General features: G+C 35.0%; 1 protein-coding gene across 2 annotated transcripts in view; it reads left to right on the top strand.

Moving 5' to 3' along the window:
* Positions 1-23373, top strand: part of LOC145680351 (uncharacterized) — a 161327-nt gene that overhangs the window by 20999 nt on the left and 116955 nt on the right. The window contains exon 1 of one of the 2 annotated variants that reach the window (XM_081750750.1): positions 10696-10846. The exons of the other annotated variant lie outside the window; for it this stretch is intronic. The gene's annotated coding sequence lies outside the window, so the exon portion shown is untranslated. Of the gene's footprint in view, positions 1-10695; positions 10847-23373 lie in introns of those variants that run through there. 2 annotated transcript variants of the gene reach the window in all.

Below are 23373 nucleotides of genomic sequence, written 5' to 3'. Positions count from 1 at the left end.
CCTGGAGAAGCAAAGAATGAACCCCTGACTGCACAGGTTGAAGTGAAGCGCGCTATCTATGAAATTCTAGATGAGATGAGACAACAAATGTATGATCAGTTTACTCAGATGCATGACCTGAACGGCAGATTTGGATTCCTGTGTTCTATGGCCAACTTTGTGCAGCAGCTAGATGATGAGAGCGAGGAAAGGTTAAAAGCATGTTGCTCTGATCTGGCTTTGTTTTACGAAAATGACCTGGATGGCTTAGAATTATTTCAGGATTGTACGGATCCGTTCACTGTGTGCTCAGAAAGCTAAGGAACATCTTGACTTTTCCCCAGAAGGCATCCTGAAATATGTCTCTTCAATGGGGTTTGAATTTTACTAAAGTTTGGCAACCGCTCTTCAGATTTTGGTAGCACTGCCCGTATCTGTCGCATAATGTGAAAGGTCTTTCAGCAAAATGAAATCGGTAAAATCATACTTGAGCTCCATAATGAGTCAAGAAAGACTCACGAAACTGGCCATTCTTTCTACCGAAAATGAAATAGCATCCACTTTGGATTTTGATAATATAGTTGAGACTTTCGCTGCTACCAAAGCAAGGAAGATATTCTGAATGTTGGTGGAACACAAGCTAATATGGTAGTGGAACTACTGTCGAAAGTAGTTTCATGTTTGAAGTAAAGACAATAAAAATACAAAAATACTAAAAGAGTAATAAAAAGCCGTCAAGATTTGTCAGTTGACTGGTGATAGGTGGTAATGAAAAGTAGGACGCTATAGCCCGCAGTTGAATTCTGTGCTCACATATTTGATATCCCCAATTATTCAATATATTCAGGATTTTTTGTTATAATATATTCTAATACTAAGTATGTTAGTAACGAAATAGTCTTAAGTGACAGAATATAAACATGACTGAATTATTAAATACAAAATAATATAATCATAAAACAAGTGTGAAATTGGGAAACAATAGTAAAAAGACAAGCAGAAGAGAAATATTCTAGTGCTTAACTATTCATTGATACTTCGGCAAAAGCAGTGGGGCTAAATAGATCGTATATTATCACTGGAGAGAAACCTAGTAAAAGATAAATGAAGAAGACACGCAGGGGAGAAATCTATTCTAGCCATTATTTACTGATAGTTCGGTTTAAAAAAAATGTTTAAGTATTGTGTATAATCACTGGAGAGAAACCGAATATTTAAGTGAATGGGACTAATTGTAGAAGAAAAATCTAATCAAATAAAACCCATGTAGCGTAAATTCAGACAGGGAGAAACTACGAATAAACTTAACCATATGAGAAGTTCCACAGGAGAAACACCAAAGGGGAGAACCAAACAGGAAAATTCTAGAAAACATAGAGCTTACATTTAGAAATCACGTCCGTTATATTATTATTTGCATTTTATCAATATCAGCTCATTGTTAAGTTGTGTACGCAAATTTGTCTCTAAATGTATTATTAGAAGGATTACTTCCACTATTCCATCTAATTACAGTATCCGTTGGTATTAGGATAGTATAGGTATAGGATAAATTCTGGATTTTTTGTTGTTACGTTTTATTTGTTCTTCAGATTATGCTATTTCTGTCGTGGGATGTAGTTTTCGTTACACTTGTATCCCTAATCCTTTTTCTATTGTGTCCTTTGAAAATGAATAAAAAAGAAGACAAAATATGCAATGATAGTCCTGGTCAGTTTTATTTTTAGATAGCAGCCTGAAGGCGGTTCTAAGCATTAAAAAACAGACAGGGATGCTAAATGTCACCCCTATTTATTTAATATATCCCAGATTAACCCCTTAGCGCATGCCGTGCCATATATGGCACATACTCGTTTTTCACTTTAGCTTTTTTGTGATTTATTAAAGGCATCAAACGACTGTTTTGTCTGCTGTGTGAGATATTGACGTGTATGAATAAGAGATTTTGGTGTCATCTGGCATGTTCTTTGTGAGTTGTAAGTGTGTCACTTACTTATTTTTTGTCGGAATTAAGTGAAAAATCTAAAATTCAAGTTTTAATTCATTTTTCAGTTCCCATATGAGGATTTCCAATACTGATTATTTTTTCGCTAAAAGAAAAAATCATGCAGAAAGGGGTTAAAATGATCTAAACATACACACCAACGGGAAAGGGAGAGGAGGAAACAGAAAGAATGATTATATAAATGAATGTCAAAAATAGAAGTGTATAAATCACGATTGTTCGAAAAGGGGCCCCGATCTACTTCACTGGCCCCGGGCCCCAGTTTGCCTTACCCCGCCACTGAGTACAAGAAATTACTTCTTTCTTGTCGCAGAGGGAAGGAGAGGACTCAGCCCCCAGCCTCCAATCTCGAGTGTATACGAGTAACAATGAAGTAAGAGAACGAGAGTTTTCACACATTAAAACTGAGGTAGGCTGTTTAAATCTTTTCTTATTAGTCAGACTGTTGGATGTGCGATGGATCACGGTTTCATGGCCACTGTGGTTATCATCCATTACATTACCTTTTGCTGCACCGATCCATAGCTTCTGTGTTGGGGGAATCTCAACGAACTTTAAATTCAACGTTCGTTATTTTGGAGACTTATCAATAATGTATATTTAATTCCCGAAAGAAGTGACTCTTATTTTTTTATTGTGTGCGAAATTAAAACTCTATTTTCTCCTGCAATAAAAACTATCCTTATGATCAAATTGGAATAATAACGACCATAACTATTTTTTTTTTTTTTTTTGATTGAACTAAGCTGTTACTTACCTCGGTCTTTTAATGATTTAGGGTTGCTAGTGGTTATAATTTAATTACTGGATATGTATTCCGTAAATTGAGACCATTTATAAATTAATATTCACAAATATTATAAAATCGCTTTCTTATTTATTATCCATGTCATTGATTAATACTATGGTCAGTTCATAGTCAGATTGTTATAATCAAAGTAGCAATTAATATGGTATGATTTATATCATTATTAGACATCAAGTCAAATATATTCATAATTAAATTTTTACTGTTAGGACAATACAACGTTAAACCTATTGCCAAGTTCACGAAAGGTTGTGCACGAGTCAATTTTTATTAAATAAATGTCGATATTATAAATATGACCAATTAATAAGTAAACCTCAATATTTTTTTATGTACAAGTATGAATATTTCTGTGTGTATTATTAGACGTAGTTTTGTGTATCAAGTGCTTTATATACATATATTTATATGATTGTGAAGATAAAAATGATTTGGTATTAAGGTTATATATCTATATCTATCTATCTATCTATCTATCTATCTATCTATCTATCTATCTATCTATCTATCTATCTATCTATCTATCTATCTATGTATCTATCTATGTATCTATCTATCTATCTATCTATATCTATATCTATATCTATATCTATCTATCTATCTATCTATCTATCTATCTATCTATATATATATATATATATATATATATATATATATATATATATATATATATATAAGTATAATTAATGATTATTTCGTATGTTTAATTTGTGTAGATGTATTTCATACGCTCATATACGAACTTAACGTTATCTATTCTAAACTTCGTAAGTGCACTTTTACTCTATCTATCTCTCATATATTTTCGAGCTTTCACTCATCTAGCAAGTCATGACTGCACAGAAATTCAGAAGTATCCACAACCTCTAAATTACTCAAGTATTTTTCTCCTTTCATCATTTTTCTCTTTTTAATATATTTCTTCTTTTAAATAAATGGTATTCGTTTGTAATAAATCATTTTACGTGTAACTCGATACCTGTGTATCAATGTACTATCTTGTAAAAGGTAGATCAAAATCAATTCAATTCATTTAGGTGCCAAAAAGGATTTTAAGGCCTGATATTGTGAGTGTAGTTTAAATAATATTCTTGTACTCAAACAAGATAACAGATTCAATTCTCTTTGTAAAATTAAGAAGATTGCAAGAAGGTAATTGTTACTAACCATTTTCAAAGTCACGGTAATTATTTCTATTACAAAATTCCTGTTACGTAACCATTTTTTTTCTTTGTTTTATTGTTGTTTCAAGGAAAAGAAAATCAAAATTATTGTTGACATTTAATATTCACATTCGAATTTTTCTTTAGTCATTAAAAGTTTATTTCCGTTATCAAATTCCTAACTGTTTTCATTTATGTAAAACATCTTTAACTTATTTACTTTGGCTAACTCAGTAATCCTTTTATTATTATTATTATTATTTTTGAGTCTATACTATTAGTCTTTTTGGTGATAGTTGAGCTGACTATCACTAACGCCATTCACTCAAATCACTCAGTTAAATACTAGGTTTTATTTTCATTTTAAAAAATACTTTTAGTGAAGTCTAAAAATTGCATCAGGCAGCAACTAAATTCTTAAACATTTAAGAATTCACTTGCTTCTTGAGAGATGGTCAGCCAGGCTATCCCAATCGAATTGCATTAGCGTGATTGTATTTCAGCAATGCAGCATGTGAAAGAAGACTGGTCAAAACATTTTATTTAGCGTTTATGACATTTTCTTTAAATTCCACTTTTAAGACTTGCCTTTCTCCAAAGCCCTGGAATCCGTTCGGAGAGGGGTTGGTCTAGAAGTGAAGTAGGAGGGGAAGTCATAGTCAGACGGCACAGCGGACGAATCCCCGCATCTGTAGCGTTTTCAGCTGAACCGAGGTTCGACTCCAGTCGGACTCAAACTTCGGTAAAGCTAATCGTGAAAAATGGCCCCGCGAACAGGCACACGAACTATGTAGACCGTGAAAATAGGCTGCCGAAAACATGAAAAATGAACTATAAATGTCCATAGCTCCGAAACTATGAGACATGGCGTAGTCGGGTCAAGACTTCACTTAGGAACTAGTATGTGTCCTATCCAAATATCCACGTTTCAGAATATTGCGGTGCTTCCACAATTTTTATAGATGTATTTTTCAAGGACTTCAAAGTATATGCCCGTAGCCGAACTCCTCTATAAAAATTGTTGCGTAAGTACCTTAGAATTTTGAAATATATATTTTTCGATAGCGTACATATTACTTTCCAAGTGAAGTCTTGAACCAACTACGTTAGGCCCCATATTATTGGAGCTATGGACCTTTAAATCTCATTTTTTCATGTTTTCGGCAGTCTATAACTCCGAGAGGAAGCATTTGTGTACTCAGCTTGGTCTATACTTTTTGTCAGGAATCACCTCTCAAACGTTGTTGGTGTTGTTTTGAAACACCCTGTATAAAGGACGATGTGAATCTGTAATCGATTTTCATTATATATAAATATACGAAGCGCTGTTTTGCTTATAATTCCTCTTGTTCACGAATTCTAAAATCGCCGGTTCATTAAGATTAGATAACCATTATTTCCTTAGTTTCAATGATAAAACTAATTTTCACCGGTGTGACTTCCCTCACAACCCGCCTCTGGGTCAGATATGAAATTTGATATTAGATTTTTTTTTACACATTTTTTTTTTAAGCACTTGACCTAGAAGGGAATGAAAGAGGTGAGGGAAGTCCATATTTCGGAATCTGTTAAGGTCAGAGAAATGGAATTTGGTGTGTAAACTTTTCCTTTAAATTATTTAACCAGTTTTTGATATTTGACATATAATGTGAGAAAAGGATCTGTGGTGGTTCACTAAGATGTCCAATACGAGACATGCTAATTTCTACGAGATTTCGATTACGGTCGAATTCTATATCAAAGATGCAGAAAGGGGGGGGGGAAATAATAACATGCCTGCAGCAACATGTGGGACCATTTGCTAGTTTCCAACAATCAGTAAGGTAACTGGAGATAATGATAACAGGTATACGTGTATGTATGCTGAGTTAATGCATTAATGCTTCCATGCTGCGAAAGAATTATGAATTATATTTTCGAATTTTTGGCATCTATGACCATTTTAGTCCATCACGGATGACGTCCTTCGGTGATCACACTACCTGGAGAGTGGGGAAGGAAGGAAGCGCTCTGGAACGTGGAGTTTGCTTGGTGTGAATGAGGAAAACTCAGGAAAAACCTAACTCAGGATATGCTGGCCTGAAAAGGCTTTTATACCTTTTCGGTCGTGTGTCCCCACTGGTACTATTAAACAAGATGTTTAATACTTAAACGCCTGCCACCCTGAAAAGGTGATGTCTAGAGAAGCTTGCTTGTTACACTTCTGTCTTGTTCAACAAATACACACGAAATGAAACAGAGTGACAATATTAGAATAATCACAAAGTTCGGAGTAGAATGCGGCTTGGTTGTGTCCTAATGGAAATCCTTCAACTGCAATTATACTGCCTTCATTGGCCACTATAGATTGGAAACAACTGTAATTATACATTTCACTTCCTGCACAAAACTGCATGCAGTCTACAAATATTGATATTACAATGAGGGTACCGGTATCCAGACCCGTATTTATACATTGTACTCCCCTGTGCTCTAAATAATGTGCCGCCCTCATTCCAAACAAGGTGTCTAAAACAAGGAAGCAATCCGTGATTTTGCAAACATACCATCTCTTGTTGAGCAGCAGTTTAGGTATTACAAGTTACAAAAGTTACAATGTAATTTTAAATGGCCCAATTCTCTCAGTGACGATTATGATGTAGTGTTCCGCCCGAAGGTACATGGGCTGGGTGAACCCTTGGTAGTTTGCATTGCCTTCCATGGGATTATGATCACGTACCAAGGACGGGACCTACAGCTTAACTTGGAATCCGAACCACTTGTATTCTCACCGGGAATTGAACCCGGGACGCCTTGATTTGAAGACAACGAGCTTAACCACTCATCCATTCTTTCAATACTAGCATGTAATTTATTCGTGTAGGTTTTAATTTCCTGTCCGGAGAAAATCTATTCTAGTAATTCTGAATCAAACATTATGACATTTTTTATATTTCATAATTTCACTTGGATTATAATTGAATTTCTTAAATATTTACTCTTGTGATTGTAATAGTAAAATATAGAATTAAAAAAAAAAATAGGCAGTGTTTTTGGCATTGTTTATTTTGAACTTATCACATAATTAAAGATTATAGTAAGTTTAGTAAAAGCATTTTCTAAGACTTTATATATTATAATATATTAGTTTACATAGAGTGTGGATTCTTTCATATGTTTTAAGCTACTCGAACGAATAAGATAAACTCTTTCCAAAATATTTGCAAATAAACTTTTTTTTCCTGTATGTATTTTCTTTTCTCATGTTTTAGGTTACTTGAATAATTAAAAAAAACTTAATAAAAGTATTTGCAATTTTTTTCTCCTGTATGCGTTTTCTCATGTTAGATTACCCCCCCCCCAAAAAAAAAACTCTTTCCAAAGTATTTGAAAAGAAACTGTTTTCTCCTGTAAAGCTGAGATTGGCTGATATTCATTGGTGAACGTCACTGTGAGACACCAATAATTATTGGTGATAATTATTAAGAAAAAAATGTTTACATTATTCACCGTCAGTAATGGTTTAATAGCATCTATATTATTATATTATTAATAATAATCAATAAGCTGTCTGTCTGTAGCGCTTTTCAAATCGTGAACCATAATAGATAGAAACATAAAATTTTAATATATTTTAAAGATCTCAGAAAAATGACCCAAATGACCTGTTCCAGGTCCCTAAGTCCCACCTGAGCTGAGATATGGGAGTGCAAAGTCCCCAAAAGAATAAAATGGGACATTTTAAACATAATAGGAAACGACCAATAGTAGAGTTGAATTTATAGTTTTTGGGGTCGCTGAGATGAACAGTGACAGTTTCAATCCAATTCAACTTCGAGGTTATACTAAACCCTCAAGGAGGGGGCGAGATTTTAAAATTAATCGAAAACGACAGATATTAGTGGTGTTGAATTCATAGTTTTCGAGGTTGCCGAGTTTCACGGTATCAGTTTTCATGACATCATCCTCACCCCTTGGGGTGGGGATGGGAGATGATGATTTTAAAAAATAAACAGATAAGCTAGCTAATTAGTAACTACTGTAATTAGAACGAATTAAACACATTAAGATATTTTCTCGTGCTTGCGCGGGAGTCTGTTTGTTGCTAGCTTTAAATATTACTTTATTGTGAATCTTACAAAAAAAGAATTAAAAAATTTGCCGCCCCCTAAATTCTGTCGCCCTGTTCTCGAGCACAGAATAGTACTTACCTAAATACGGACCTGCCAGTATCGGAAAATTATCTATTTTCTTGTATCGGCACAGGAACCACATTCTAATAGTTTACCATATGCGCCACAAAAATGCCAACTCATGAACAGAAAAAAATATCCCCGTGAACTGATTTGCCTCGGTTATTCCGTATGTCCAAAAATATCACCCCAATCGTAAACAGTGGAAGATTTACGGGGTTTGTGACTTTCAGGCTGAAGCCCACGCAAATTGTATGATTTCTTCCTTTTAAAAAATCTAGTGTTAGTCATTCATATGCGTATAAGCTTCAAGCCCCCCACCCCAAAGTCTAGTAATTTCTAAAAAGACGAAGTCTTTGTGAGTAAAGCCCCCTCTCAAACTATTTTTCTGGATGCGCCACTGTTCATAATTTATTTTCCAACAAGAAATTCATTCCGACATCTACCTAAATAAGAAATTTACCTAAATTTAGAATGCAGTAGGTTCCAGTAGTAATAATTTCCTATCTAAGGGGTATTTTGGAACGGTGCAAAGTAACCCCCAGTAGAGGCTGAAACCATCCTCTCCAGTTTTACTTTTTTTTATGACTTTAAAACGTCACATTTCAACTATTGCATCAAAGTCGCATTATACACAGTAACATTCTACGAAACTGACTTAACTTTGACGGAAATTCTTGTACGTGATATCTTTCAAATTTTGGCGGCCTTTACAGTGACTGCTTTCTATGCCTCTACAAGAACAAACCCTCCGAGCAATTAGAACTGATGTTAACCGCCAACATTCTGGTTATAGCCAAAATACAGCTAGATGTTCTATTTTACGGTGGCAATTGAAATTTCCTCTTTACAGTTCATGGTTTTATCGACAGAGGACTGTGAAACTCTTTTCATATTTTGTACAAAGTATATTAAATATATTAATTGTAATTAATAGTTACGGAATGTGCGTCAATAATCGTGATTTTCTATGTATATTCGCCACTGTCCTGGTATGTCTCATTTTCCTCTCTCCCAAACTTGAAAAAAATCCTGCAGGCGTTTCTGTATATATTTTACACATACCCACAACATGCGTCCGAAGATCGATTCGACCGATAAAACCAAGAGTAGGGATAGAGTGGCTATTCTTGTGGTTATGACTAATAAGTTTCCCTTTAGCGAAAAAAAAAAAAAAAAACTGCCCTTCGTTGATATTTTAATAACTTTATTAGTAGTAGACCTATACACAATTTACAACATAGCAAATTAACGTTTCGTCATTTTAGTTTTCATGGCTCAAATTAACACTTAATATTAAGTTTGTTCCATGTATTTTTGTAAAGCAATTAAAGATTGTGTGTGTGTTTGTAAATTTGACAAAGTGCAAACTTTGTTGTTCCATAAGAGACATACACACCAAATTTCATATGCTTACTAAACTTGTCACGGTCTACCAGTTTGCAAAGTATGATCAAGATCAGATGTCTCTCTTCGATGGCATAAATTCTTTTATAAAAAATTACTAGGCCTTATTATTATTATTATTATTATTATTATTATTATTTATCATATTATTATTATTATTACGAAGTCCGAACCCCAAATTTTGTTGACCGTAACTCAAGAACCAAAAGGGCTCCACATCATAATAGTTGATCCTGATCGGGTGAATTGGGTTCAACTCGTACCGTACAATATATAGTTAGCTTGTATTTTTTTAAATGTAAAAATAAATAAATAAATAAATAAAATAAAATAAAATAAAAACAGAAAACTAGAAATTTAGGGCTTCGTTGAGGGTAGATCGGGAATGAAGACTTCTACGTGCACAAAACCTGGGTTTTCTAATCCATATAGGCCTACGTTATTAACCTGTATACCTCACAATTTAATACATATTCCTTCGATATAAGGCATTCTGACGCCTTACGTACAATTAAGAAGCTCGAAAGTGCAAATCTACATGATTTCACAAAATATGGCCAAGGAAAGGAAATTGCAAAATTTCATTATGAAAGAGATGTGCTGTTGTAGCGTAGCCGAGAAATCAGCGCCAGTTGAATAATCATTAGAGAGGTTTCGTCTGAAATCAGCTGCCACAGTATTATTATATAATGCTTTTAAATAAACCTTGTTTGATACTTTGTGTAATATTACAAAGTAATAGACTTCGTATAGTTATGTAAGTTTCTTGGTCGTCCAAACTGTAGTTCGGGATGTAGTATTATGAGCCAAAGAACGACTGTTCGCGAGTAGGCGTGTGGAACCGATTAACTGAGAAGCGAGCTGAGAGAGTGCCTTCCGTTGCAACTGGCGATCGGCTAGTCGCGCACGGTAAAATAAAGCGCTTGTCTTCTTCCGCGACCTACAGCGTTGGAAAAAGTAAAACAGTAAAATGGAAATGCGATTTCAAATACACAAAGCTGCTAAATTTGTAATACAGCGGCCCTGTATAAAGAATGTATAGGATGAAATAACTAATTAAATATATATAATATATGGTATGTAAGAATCTAAGTATTTTATTTTAAACAAAATTTTCAAATCTATCAAATTGTCAAAGATGGCAGCACTTGTTCCTCCCAGTTTTTTGTCGTGACGTGGTGACGGGAACGGTTAAATAAGTGCCAGAGATGTGCACTGCTGGAGGGAAGGCTGAGTGTCTTTGTTAGTACTAAGTTAGTGCAGTTGGGTGCGTGATATTAGTAGCAAGTCGAAGAAGTTGAGTCTAGTGAAGGTAAGATTTTACAATATATCAAATGTAGCCTACGACAAAATAGAAGTTGATAACAATAGATCAACGTGTTGATTTTTCTGCCGCAAAGAGGTACTACTGTCAGCCATTTTGGAATGTATTATCATTTGTTTTTCGGAACGTATTTTCTCGTATCGTCAACACTAAACTATACTTACAATTAGAATAATGCTATTTAACCCCATTTATCTACATACCATTATGTAATTTACCTTAAACTAATATAATTTGAGCCCATGGAATGTACGTGTACCTTCTGGGGGGCGCGTAACTCAGGTTGGACATCACTGCGCAATCTCGAAAACAAATTAATTGTATGTCGAATTCGAACTATTGTCATATTTGTTGCTAGCAGTTTATCTGCGGTGATGAACACAATATATAGTTTAACGTCCCACAATTATGCACCGAGACTTACGGAGACTGATACGATGATAATGGTGTAAGGAGAAAGTTTGAGGACCCAGAGAAAACTCTAGTTTGGAAAGTTTGATGACCCTGGAATCGAACTAGAGACCCTAAGTGCCAGAGGTGAGAACTCTACCTCTGAACCAACACAATCCCATTGTTATAAAATATAGTGCGCCTACATATAAAAACTGAAACCAAATTAGTATTGGAATTTGAGACATGTAAATATGATTTTTTTTTTTTTTTCAAAGATAGATAAGTGACCAATCTCATGGGAACCAAGAAATTCCCTCCGAGGCTCTATCATCGTTCTTGTTCAGTGTGAATTACCAGTATTTTTACACTATTGCCTTTCACCATGCGGGGGAAATATTCTGGAATCACCATTGGTGAAATACTTTTTGTTATTACTGTTATTTACTAGTTAAAAATGTCCCGTTATATTGATTGCAGTGATAAAGTTGCGAGCAACCATGGTCAATAGAAATACAGTAGCCTATAATATTTTTACCACTTTGAGAGGAATTGCTGGTATAAGCAACAATTCATTAATTGTGGCAGGTTAAATTTATGAAACTTCAACAAAAATAGAAGTTTGTGAAGTAAAAACTCCTTTAAGCTTGATGAAAGTTTTGTTATAACTGGAATTTGAGGAGTAAGTTTACGAAATCAAATAGATATTTGCGGCCACGACATTGAAAATAATTTTAAGCACGCCAGTTTTGTAGTACAGCACTAATAAAAATTAAAATCAAAGCCTTTACACACACTAAATACCGACGAAACGTATGTCAGGTGTTGTACTGTCGTCACTCGTCACCCAACGAACAGGATCACGCATTTCATAATGCTGTAGCCTCGCTAGCAGGTCTCCTTTACGCGCCAGTAGCTGCTGAATTCTAACCTCACGTACAGGGTAGCTGACGTAGCTAAACGCTATCAGATGATTTTAAGGTTACAATATAGCTCTAATTTTGACTCTGTATTACACCATTATACAACACCTCAATATTAAGGCCTTCTGAGGATTATGGTTGTAATTGGTTGCTATTTTGAATGCAACTTTTTGATGATTCTGCATAGACGCGGTGCTTCCCATCGTAATTTTATTAGTGCAATCGATTTGTGATAATTCGTCCTTGAAAAAGAACAGCATAGACGCCCGTATGTTGAATCGCATGTGAATATGTTCATCATTTTTCGGTCAACAGTTTGGGAACAATGTCTGTCTTCAATCCTGAAATATGTGGCATTAGTCAATTCCTGTGTTGCAAATACAAAGTACATAGGCTATTTAGAAGTTTTGTTTTGGAGTACATACTGTAACATTTAGAGCTATTAAAATTCGAATGTTGTTCAAATAATTCAGTCGAATAACACGTAATTGAAGGATTCTTTATTCGAGTATAATTTGTTCCTTGTTCGAATCACTATTCTGCAGAATGGTTATTGTAATAAACGAAGAATTTTAACGGAATTAACCATTTGAGCTGCACAACTAAATTTGATACTGTATAATGGAATTTTGAAATGCAAGAACGTATTCTCACTTTCGAATCCCAATGTAGTGCGTACTTCGTTTACAAAATAGAGAGGGATATTTTGTATTTTCATGCCAAACTAATGCAAATAGACTGTCACCACATGATAGACATGAATTAGAACGCAACCCCTCCCCTTTCACATCGAGAAAAAGTCGGATGACGAAATACTAGAGACATTTCGAATAAAGTTATTAAACAATAACTGATATTTATTAAGTTTGGTGAGTAGTTTCTGACGTCATAGTGTAATCCTCTTTTCATTACTGATTCAAGATTTAGCTCAGTATTGTTTTCAGAATTTGGCTTCCTTGAAAGCTAAATGCAAACCATATTGCGGCAGGCAAAGAAAAGAAAAATATAGAGGAAGCCAGTACAGTATTGATTTCTCGAATGGAAATTATGGGTGAATAATTTGACCATCCTTAACTTTTTGGCAGAACCTCGTAAAAAAAAAACTTCATTGCAACATTCTACAGCAAAGCGGCAGAACAGGGCAAAGCCCTCGTCAATATTCGAGGGGCGGGATGTGTCAGAGAGGGGCGGCAGTGGAAACGATGCACGCCTGCGTGGAACGCATTTCGCATTTATGGCACTACAGTGATACTTAAAAATCGAAAGATATAAAATATTACGGAGATAATACATAAATAACAATGTTCCTTGTGACAAAAGTACCGTGAGTTTGTGCTGAGCATAAAACTTAGCGAAAATCAAGATAGAAACTCGTACTCGTATGCCCTCGTGGCCCGATATTACCAGTTTTCGTTGATGAATTGCTGGTCACGTGATGCTCTGTTTACGGTCGAGGCCGAGTGGCGCCGATAAGTCCCGAGCTGTGTGTGTGGTTATATGGGGACAAAAGTATTTGGCATCCGCGCAGCTGGTTGAAGCATGCTCAGTTAATTTCGAAAATCGAAACTAACTCACTTGGAGCTGAACAAAAAGAAAAACATGTTTATACCCTTTTCTTTTCGAAATCTTGAGCCCCTTTCCTTTTTATTGTGGACCTACGAGACAAGTTAGGTTTCAGAATAAAACTAGAGGGACAATGAAGGTCAAATAGAAATACTGAGTTAACGAGCTACACGCGTAGACGATGAGCTTGAATTTTGTAGATGTGATTGAAGTTGTCGTATAGTGGAGAGCTTGACACTGCGGCCCTGCGATACTATTGATTAATTGTAGGTAGAATTTTAAGAGTAGATTACAGGAACTAGGAACTATAAAGGGAGCTGAACCGTAAAGTTGGAAAAATTATGTAATCTTCACGGATAGCACGTTTATTTTAAGGCCCTTTTATTGACTTTGGGCAAATAATACTTGCGCGATGTTGTGCTACTGTATATCAGTTTAAGGGCTTCGATGTTTGCAAAGAACGTTTCACGCTCGCTTCATGTTTTGTCAGCACAACTTTGGCAATGCACCCGACCTAATAATCCAATTAATGTGCCAATTCAATTACGTGTACGATTCAGTATTTTCACACAATAATAAGTCGAATTTGTGGACAAATTTGTTTGTTTTAAATTTGCTGAAAACAACGTAAAGTGTTCGAAGTAGTGCGCAAAGGCGTTCTATACGTGATGAGGAATGGGTTGTTCTGTTATATAGAGCAGTCTTAACGTAGGAAATATAAGTGGGTTTTGCCTTGGATTTCTCTCCGCCAGTTTCTTCAGCTTCACCGCCCATGGTGTTCTTTTAAGGCTCTCCTCAGCGCACCCAATTTTGAATAAATCATCATCATAATAAAATATTTAGAAAATGAGGTAGGTAACATCTATAAAATGCTATCAAATAAACTGTCTCCAGACATTTCGTATAAGCCAGAAATTTGTGGATGCAGTTTGACGTAATTGGTTGGCACTCAAATTTGTACGCTACACAAAAGGTCTTGAAATCAGTTAGTTTATGTAATAGTAGTTTTTATATACTACTGACTAACAAGGGGGCAAAGCTCACGTGGACCCCTATTGTATTTATGAATATACAATATTTGGCATAATTTGAATTCAATTTATCTTAAAATCCTTATATATCTGTAATATATATATATATATATACAGGGGCGGATCCAAGATATGATCAAGGGAGGTGCTAAACCATATTTTGCGGTTTTATCCAGTGTAAAACAGGATTGAAGCCCATTTTATTCAGTGTATACCTCAGCGTCAAGGGGGGGGGCTATAGCCCCTATATCTCCCCTTAGATCCGCCACTATATATATATATATATATATATATATATATATATACCTTCTGCATCTGAATGACCCCCCTAATTTAAGGAGAAAGCGACGCCCTTGCTGATCGATTATTTTAATTTTTTTATTTTCATTAGATTGTTTACTAGGGTAGCTAGGTTATGGCACCACCAATTTGTATCTAACCCGGTTAGCATTGTGATTGAAATTTTCCCAGGATTTTCATATGAATTTTCGAAACTCTACTGCGTTTTATTCCTTTCTTGAAATGTAAAATCTGATAGCTACTATTATTACCTTCATTTAAAACTTTAAACAGAGTAAAATTATTTTTCAGCAGAAAATAATAATAATAATAATAATAATAATAATAATAATAATAATAATAATAATAATAATAATAAAATCAACACAGCTTTATAACAAACATTACACTCCAGACTCATTAGAACAAATACTTCTTTTTATTCTAACTAGTGAACTCAAAGGTTGGTGCTTGAGATTCCATTGAAATATAGTTGTGAATGTTTGATATCACGAAGTATTTACAGTGACGTAACTAAGGGAAGGGGGGCAAACGGGGCTTGCGTCCCGGGCGCCGGATTGGGAGGCGGAAAAGTGTGCAAATATTTATTTTCACTATAAGGAAAAGAAAGGAGTTTTAGGAAACTAAAGATCATAAAAAAAATAACCTCAAAAGCTTAACAGCACAACAGTGACTCACAAACCTTAGGATCATATTCGTACAGCGTAAGTTAGCTTCAAAGCAATCTTTTGAGGACATTGCAAAAATCTTCGCAGCCACAACAGCCCGCAAAGTTAAATTTTAGTTCCAAATTTTTATTGTTTTCATTAACTTACATAGATTTAAGAGATTTGCAAAATGTCAGAGTATAACACTCGAGGCAACAGCTTGACTGTTCGGCATAATTATTATTTTCTTAAACAGCAGATTGTCGATTCATTCTTCACATCATTCACTCTACACATAGGCTATACATCCCGATGTAATTCCAAAAACATTGTGATTTACAGTTATTGTGACTATAAGAATATGCATGCTACTCTTGAGATTATTTGGCAGTGAAACTCTAATTAGTGTAATGTTTTCATCTTGTACTAAAAATTATGTATTGCAATTTTGAAATCAAGCTTTAATTACCACTTAAATCAATTGAACCAATATCAGGTTTAGTCAGAGAGCATTTTGGTTTGGTTGGTCACTGGAGGGGGAGCGCTAAGGCGAGGGAGTTCTTGCCCCGGGTAACAACTAGCCTAGTTGGGTCGCTGAGTATTTACCTTCTTTAATATTTCAGTTAGTAGCAACATGAACACCGCTGATAATGGGGGCAAGCATTCGGGTAAGAGATCTGGCTCCTAGCGCACATGAACGTTTTGGTTACAATTTGTGATTAACAAAACTCGATATGTTTGAAATTAAGAAAAAGAGATGACGGAACCAGTTGAGTTTACTAAACGATCACGGTGAGGTCATTAACAAGAAAGTGATAGGCAGCGGAGGCATTCTGTCATGAGCGTTGGCAGCGGAAATTGAATTAATTTGTCATTTTGTTCTTCTCTGAAATGTAGCTATTTGCAACGTTTTGAGGACCCCCAAACAAAAGAAGTTTTCACAGCGAGGAATTTAGTGTGCATAGTTCCAACTTCAATTAGTTAAAAAAAAAAAAAATCGGGGCTGGCAAGACCAGTTGTCTTTTCGTTGAAATAATTTCCTTTGTTTATTTACATTACATAAGAATAGAAATAACTTGAACTTTCAGCGCCCTTAAGCAACAGCGGGGTTATGAAGGAGAGGATCTACAGCTTACCCACTATTCGGTTTGCACCCGAGAAAAATCCTCCACCTACGGCGATGAGTCTACTTACTAATCCACGGGGAAAACCTGAGAGAAATAAGTTGTACTGATCCTGTGTATTTATGAATATTTTGAGTTACTTCAGAAAAAAAAAAAAAAAAAAAAAACAGCATAAGTGAGATTACTGTGGCCTACAGAATTATATACATTATTAAAATACAATAAATAGGCAATTGCAAAAGACTGTAGAATACAAAACATTTAATTTAGTCCAAGTTGGGCCTCTTGAGTCAGAAATACAGCAACTTAACTTGCAGATAAATAAAAGGTGTGTATAAAAGAAACGAATTATTTGAGCTCGCTCTGGGTTCAAACCATTCATTCATGTATGTATGAAGAAAATTGTTCAGATTTCGTAAAATCACTTAGATTCATGTTTCCTGGATTTGTAATGCATTAGAAAAGATCTAAATACTTTGAGATATGTGGAAATGTCAGCATGAAATACACGTGGTTCCTGGTATTTTTGCTTTTATTTGTTTATTCTGGTGTAAACAAATTTAAAAAGAACTGGTTTAAACAAAGATGCAAACCAGTCCTGAGAGAAATACTCTGAGTTAACAATAATCCAATGTTCTTTAATAGCGCCACGCTGAGACCAAGTCTTCACAGTAATGTTGACTTTTTTTTTTTCTATCGAACGAAAACTATTTTTCATGTGGTGTTCGTGTCATATGGAAGGTTGACCGTGTTCTTTTTTGTATCGTATTTTTATTATTTGTGCTTTCACTTTCTTTGTTTATTGAGTAATTCATTAGAATTGAATGGAGAAGTCAGCAGCAAGCGACCATCGATTCTGTATATACCCAAATATTTTACTTATCAATTTTAATGAAAACAAATATTTCCTTTACCAATTGTAATGGAAGCTATTGTAACAAAAGTTGAAATGTCCAATTGTAATTGAAATTACAGTATTTTGTCTTAATATGTATGGTGGGATAGGAAGATAGGTTCTTAATTAAAAAAAAAAAAAAAAAAAAATCTCTAATATTGGAGTGTAGAGACGGTATTCTTTATTTTCACAGTGGGAGTAGAGTAAAACAAAATTTCGAGGTAAAACGAAGCTCATAAAATTTAGGAATGGATTTCGCCTACTTATGGCTGAATTCCGGAATAGACTGGAACACAAGTTAAAATTTCCTAATAAGCTATTAACGTACTCAAATAGACAACATAGTAAATAAAAATTATTTTATTGTAGATCAACTAGCGTAGATAAATGCCAATATAATGGGGCGCTTATAATAATCGAAATCCCAGCGTCACTAATACAGTTATGCTGGCTAAGCTATATAAACAGTAAAATGAGATGGTATACCGTAGCATTAGGAGCTACACTGACTTGGAGGGAGAGGTTACAAAGGAAATAAACTTCAGCAGGATCTGTCGAGTGATGGTAAGCGGAATATGACGCCTTTTGTGTGTCGTTATATTGAATTGTATTTTTAATTCTTCCTATTTGTAGAACGTACCGCTTAGATGATCATAATATGCATGTGAGCAACACACTCAGCAGGTAAGTTAATCTCTGTTTCTTCAATGTACTGATTCCTAACAAACAAAGTTTCTGTAAGTATAGGAGCACTGTTCGATAATCTAGGAATAATTATAAATAAATACATTAAATCTACTGCATATCTATTGCAACGAACTGTTATATTGTGCAGGAAGCAAAAATATCAGCGGGAAAGAGAAACAAGAAGCGAAAACAATTTTGTTACATAAGATAACGTGAGGGTTATCAGTAAGATTTTAAGGTAGCATTGCATTGGTAGCAGAAAGGAAGACAATGCATAGGAGACACTTAAGTACTGTGAGTGAGAAGCTGAAGAAAAAGCTGATACGAAGGCAAACAAGGCCAAAATCCTAAGCACAACAAAACAAACAAACATCGACATAGCAGTAAAACTTAGTGGAGGTTTATTGAAAATATTCAGGTATATTGAAGAAAAATGCTGCTTACTATGGATCAATCAATTACAAAGCTGATGTATGGCGTACAAGCATTGTTTTACGTTTGGAGGAAGAATAAAGGCCAGGGGAGCTCAAGGACTTGGGCGCAAATCTCCAAATTTACCATTCTGCAGTTTGATTGCACCATTTTTAATGAAATTGTCCCTCCAAATATTCTCATAGGGGTAACTTGCGCTCTAAAGCCAACAGATGACAGAGCAAATGGGACGAGACAGGGCAAGTGTTGGTAGATGCAAATAATCATATGTATTAACGAGTAGTGTATCCGCAAAAAGCACCGATGCTCTTGTTTGCCGGACACCAGTTATTTTATCAACGCCAAGTTTCTGTTTGATTGTTCTATTTTGTTTGCTTAGAATCGGACCAGTATACTTAACGTCGCATAACATCCAGTTGGAAGTAATTTGTATAGACAATAAGAGGCAGATGTATTAAGTGAAAAGCCATGTATTATAGCCTCGATGGAAGAAGGAAGTAGCATTAATTTGCCGTCAGGAAAGACAAACATACTGCTGGAAAGAAGAATTCAGGGACCACCGGATGATAACTAGACAGGACGATCATATAAGCAGTGAAAACAGCTAGCCCAGAATAAGCAGAAAATTTAAATCCTTTTTATGGTATCCACCAATGTTTGGTCGAACGAAGTGATAGAACAGTACATCAATTGATACATTAATACCAAGTTAGGCGGAGGAAACCTTGAATACTTGTGATCACATGCATTAGCATTACAAATTATCTATGTATTATTTTTTCCTAAAATATTTGAAAGATATTGGAAATTAAAATATTTCTATAATTTCTTGCTGGGTCAGCAATATTTAAAGAGTTTTCAAGCAAATCAATAAAATAACAGAATTGGTCTTTTTGCTAGTGAAGTGAGACCAAAGTCAAGCTAAATAGCCTTCAGCTATAAAATACTACATAAAGATTACTGTAACTATTGTCAATGGTAAAAGGATTACCAAAAAACCTAAAAGAGATGTAAGAAGGAAGCAGAATAAAGAGAAGTAGATATCTGTGTATTAAATTAACATAGCATTAGTGCATCGCAATCGGCAGGTCCCGGAATCGAATTCCGAGGTCGACCATCCTACGAAGTGTGTTAGAATAAGTAGTCTTGGGGTCTGGCCAACTTTCTTTCCCCGTGTAAAATGACATTGACTGTAACTGAAACTCAATAAATAATGAAGCACTGGGTATTAAATGTGCCTCTTTTCGTTTTGTAGCATTTACCTATCCTTTTTCTTGCCTTCGCTAAACGCAAAGGAAATTTATTAAAAGTAAGAAGACCGTTAATAGTCTTTTAAGTTTTCAGGAGATCCAATGACAGAAAACCTCATGGAATTCTTTGATTGAACAAGAATTAAATGTATTCGTATTTACCATCATTTTGCCGGTCGTAACTGCCAATTTTAAAATGTAATCAGGAGGAATTTCTAACGAAGTGAAAGACCTTGTTTATCTGTCTGGATTAATTTCGAAAATTTTCTGAAAAGGTACGGGAACGCTTGGGACCTCAAAAAATGTGCGTTATGGAATGCGTGTAGTAGGATGCTTTATTTAAATATAAGTTGGAATTAGAGTGAATTTGTCTTATGGTTATAGTGCAATCGTACAAATTGATAAAGAACTGCAATGGGTTTTTCAAATATTCAATCAAAATTCATTATTCAAATAATTATTCAGATAACGAACAATTGTTCAAATAAAAGATAATTGCTCGAATATTCGAATAACAAAAGAAAAATTATTCGAACATTTATTCCGATAATTTTAACACCAGTGTAAGAACTTTTTTTAGGCCAGCTATCCTGAATGATTTTTTCCTTGTTCTCATTCACACCAAGCAAATGCCGGGAGGGTACCTAACATACATGTCCCAGAGTGTTTTCTTCTTTCATTCCTTCCTTCCCTCCTAGTCCTTTCTTTTCCCCCTAAGTCCTTTCTTTTCCCCCAAGTCCTTTCTTTTCCCCCAAGTCCTTTCTTTTCCCCCTAAGTCCTTTCTTTTCCCCCTAAGTCCTTTCTTTTCCCCCCTAAGTCCTTTCTTTTTCTTCCCTAAGTCCTTTCTTTTTCTTCCCTAAGTCCTTTCTTTTTCTTCCCTAAGTCCTTTCTTTTTCTTCCCTAAGTCCTTTCTTTTTCTTCCCTAGTCCTTTCTTTTTCTTCCCTAGTCCTTTCTTTTTCTTCCCTAGTCCTTTCTTTTTTTCCCTAGTCCTTTCTTTTTTTCCCTAGTCCTTTCTTTTTTTCCCTAAGTCCTTTCTTTTTTCCCCTGTCTCCTTTCTTTTTCTTCTCTAAATACGTATAAATAAATAAAAGTAAAAACTAGAGATCAAGGTCATTAATTAAAAGAAAACGTGGCAAACGATGGCAAGGGAACGACGTTAGTGATTGGCTTTAGTGTATACAAGAAACTCGAGAGGGGAGCCTTTTTGTTGAAATGCAATGCAATGTGAAATTCATTAGCTCAGTTACTATAGTCATCATTCTGAAACCTAGTCAAATAAAATACGAAACTCCCTTGTTCTTTAGCCAGAGTTCTTACGTCAGCTATTACGTCCACTCAAAGAACTTCAGCAAATCAGGTGGTGTTGTGACATGCAGCAAGATGGTGAAAACGTGGAACTATAGAAAAGAAAGAAAAAAAAAACGTAAAATTTCGTACATAAGATCCCGATTTTAAGAAAACAGAAAGAAAGGCCACCAGGTAGTTGGATGGGACTTTCTCTTCACTACAGACCTACTGGCAACTTACATCTCATTCTAGATAAAAGGCAACAGAGAAATTGCTATTTGTGCTAGTCCTACGTTGCCTGACTTTCTTCACGTTGGCAGGTCACTGAAGAGAAGAGCAATCCGCAAATTCCTATAGATATGACTGAATTCCATAAAAAAAAAAAAATAATAAAATAAAATAAAATAAATAAAATAAAAAAAAATAGGAAACCTATTTGAGGTCAAATTATTGAGACCTGTAGAATCAGTGCTATCATTAGAAATGAGGACCAAAGTACATTCTCAGTTTGAAAATTAGTGTTCACTAATTTACGCAGTTTCAAGATAAACAGATACTACAAACTGCGTAGTCTATTACACTGATATGCAAGGTTTTGTTGTTTTCAAGTGAAGAGGTGTATTTAAATCGATTTTTTTCTGCAGATTACGAAAATGAACTTTAAAATTGTGTATCACGTCAAGTTTTTGGGAAGAACTTCCAAGCAGCCAGAAGGAGTGGAAGTCTGAAGAGACAGTTAGTGTGTTGAAACTGTTACGTGATAGTGTTTTTTTACATATTATCACATGGCCTTGCTCAATGTGTTATTGTGCACTTGAAAAAACTTTTGATATACCAAACCAGAGGTGGTATTTCCCCGCGCTTTCTCGTGTATACGCTCCGTATTATACACAGAATTTTAGTAGTTTATGGGCTAAATAAGTCCAATTATGACTTTTTTTTTTATTGTCTTAGTATACTTGTCCTTGACATATATTAAGTGGTAGCCACGTTGGATGCTTATTTTGTTAACTATCAATAATGTGTGCACGTATTATGCACTCGGAGACTTTTTGACAGAAAATGTAACAAAGAATTTGCATTAAGTTTTGGTCTATAGTGAAATAAAGTGCAGCACCATATTGCACATATTGAATGTTGCTTTTGATGAATTTTCTGTGAATAAAACAAACATTAAAAGTGGTGCATACGTTTACAAGATGGCCGCTGAAGATGAGTGCCCTGGAGCCCCAACACATGAAGAACTGATGTAATGACAACGTCGAAAATGCAAAGAAAATGATCATGGACAACCGCCGAATTACTATCAGAGAAGTTGCTGATGATGATATCTATCGTTCACGCCAATCAATTTCTCAGATGTTTTGGATAGTCATGAGATGTATGACAGCAAAATTTGTTCTAAACTCCTTGGATATCGACCACACTTCACTGCTTGTTGGTGAATTTTTGGCGAAAAATATGACCATTATGATATGATGCTTCAGCCTCTATTCGTCGGAGTTCCCCCTGCAGCTGTAGCCTATTTCCGAAGATTAAGAAAATAATGAAGAACGACGTTTTGTGAACATTGAGGAGATAGACAAAATCGCTGAAGAAGCTAAGCGCTATCCGAAAATTTACGTTCCAGAAGTGCTTCGAAAATTGGTATAAACATTAGCGTAAGTGTATTGTTTGATGCGCACTTTCAAAGGGACAAAATTAATATTGATTAATAAATTAAGGGTTTTTGACAAAAAAATAATTCCGCGAATTTTTAAATCAAACCTCGTAACTTAACAACGCAACACATTTTAAGTAAAGGAATTTTTCATTATTGGAGTTTTGGGATTGGTCTTGTCTCAAATAAGTCTCGGTCTCCACTCGATTTGTAACAGTCTAAATTTCGAGACAAGGCAGAACGAGACGTGGTTGAGAGTAGTTTCGTAGCCTACTATCCCTTCTCTGCAGCCTACTCAACATGAAGTTTTAAATTCTCTCGTGGC

The sequence above is a fragment of the Thermobia domestica genome, chromosome 3, assembly GCF_964235325.1.
Source record: "Thermobia domestica chromosome 3, izTheDome1.hap1.1, whole genome shotgun sequence".
Taxonomy (NCBI): Eukaryota; Metazoa; Arthropoda; class Insecta; order Zygentoma; family Lepismatidae; genus Thermobia; species Thermobia domestica.
This window is presented reverse-complemented; position numbering and strand designations above follow the sequence as displayed.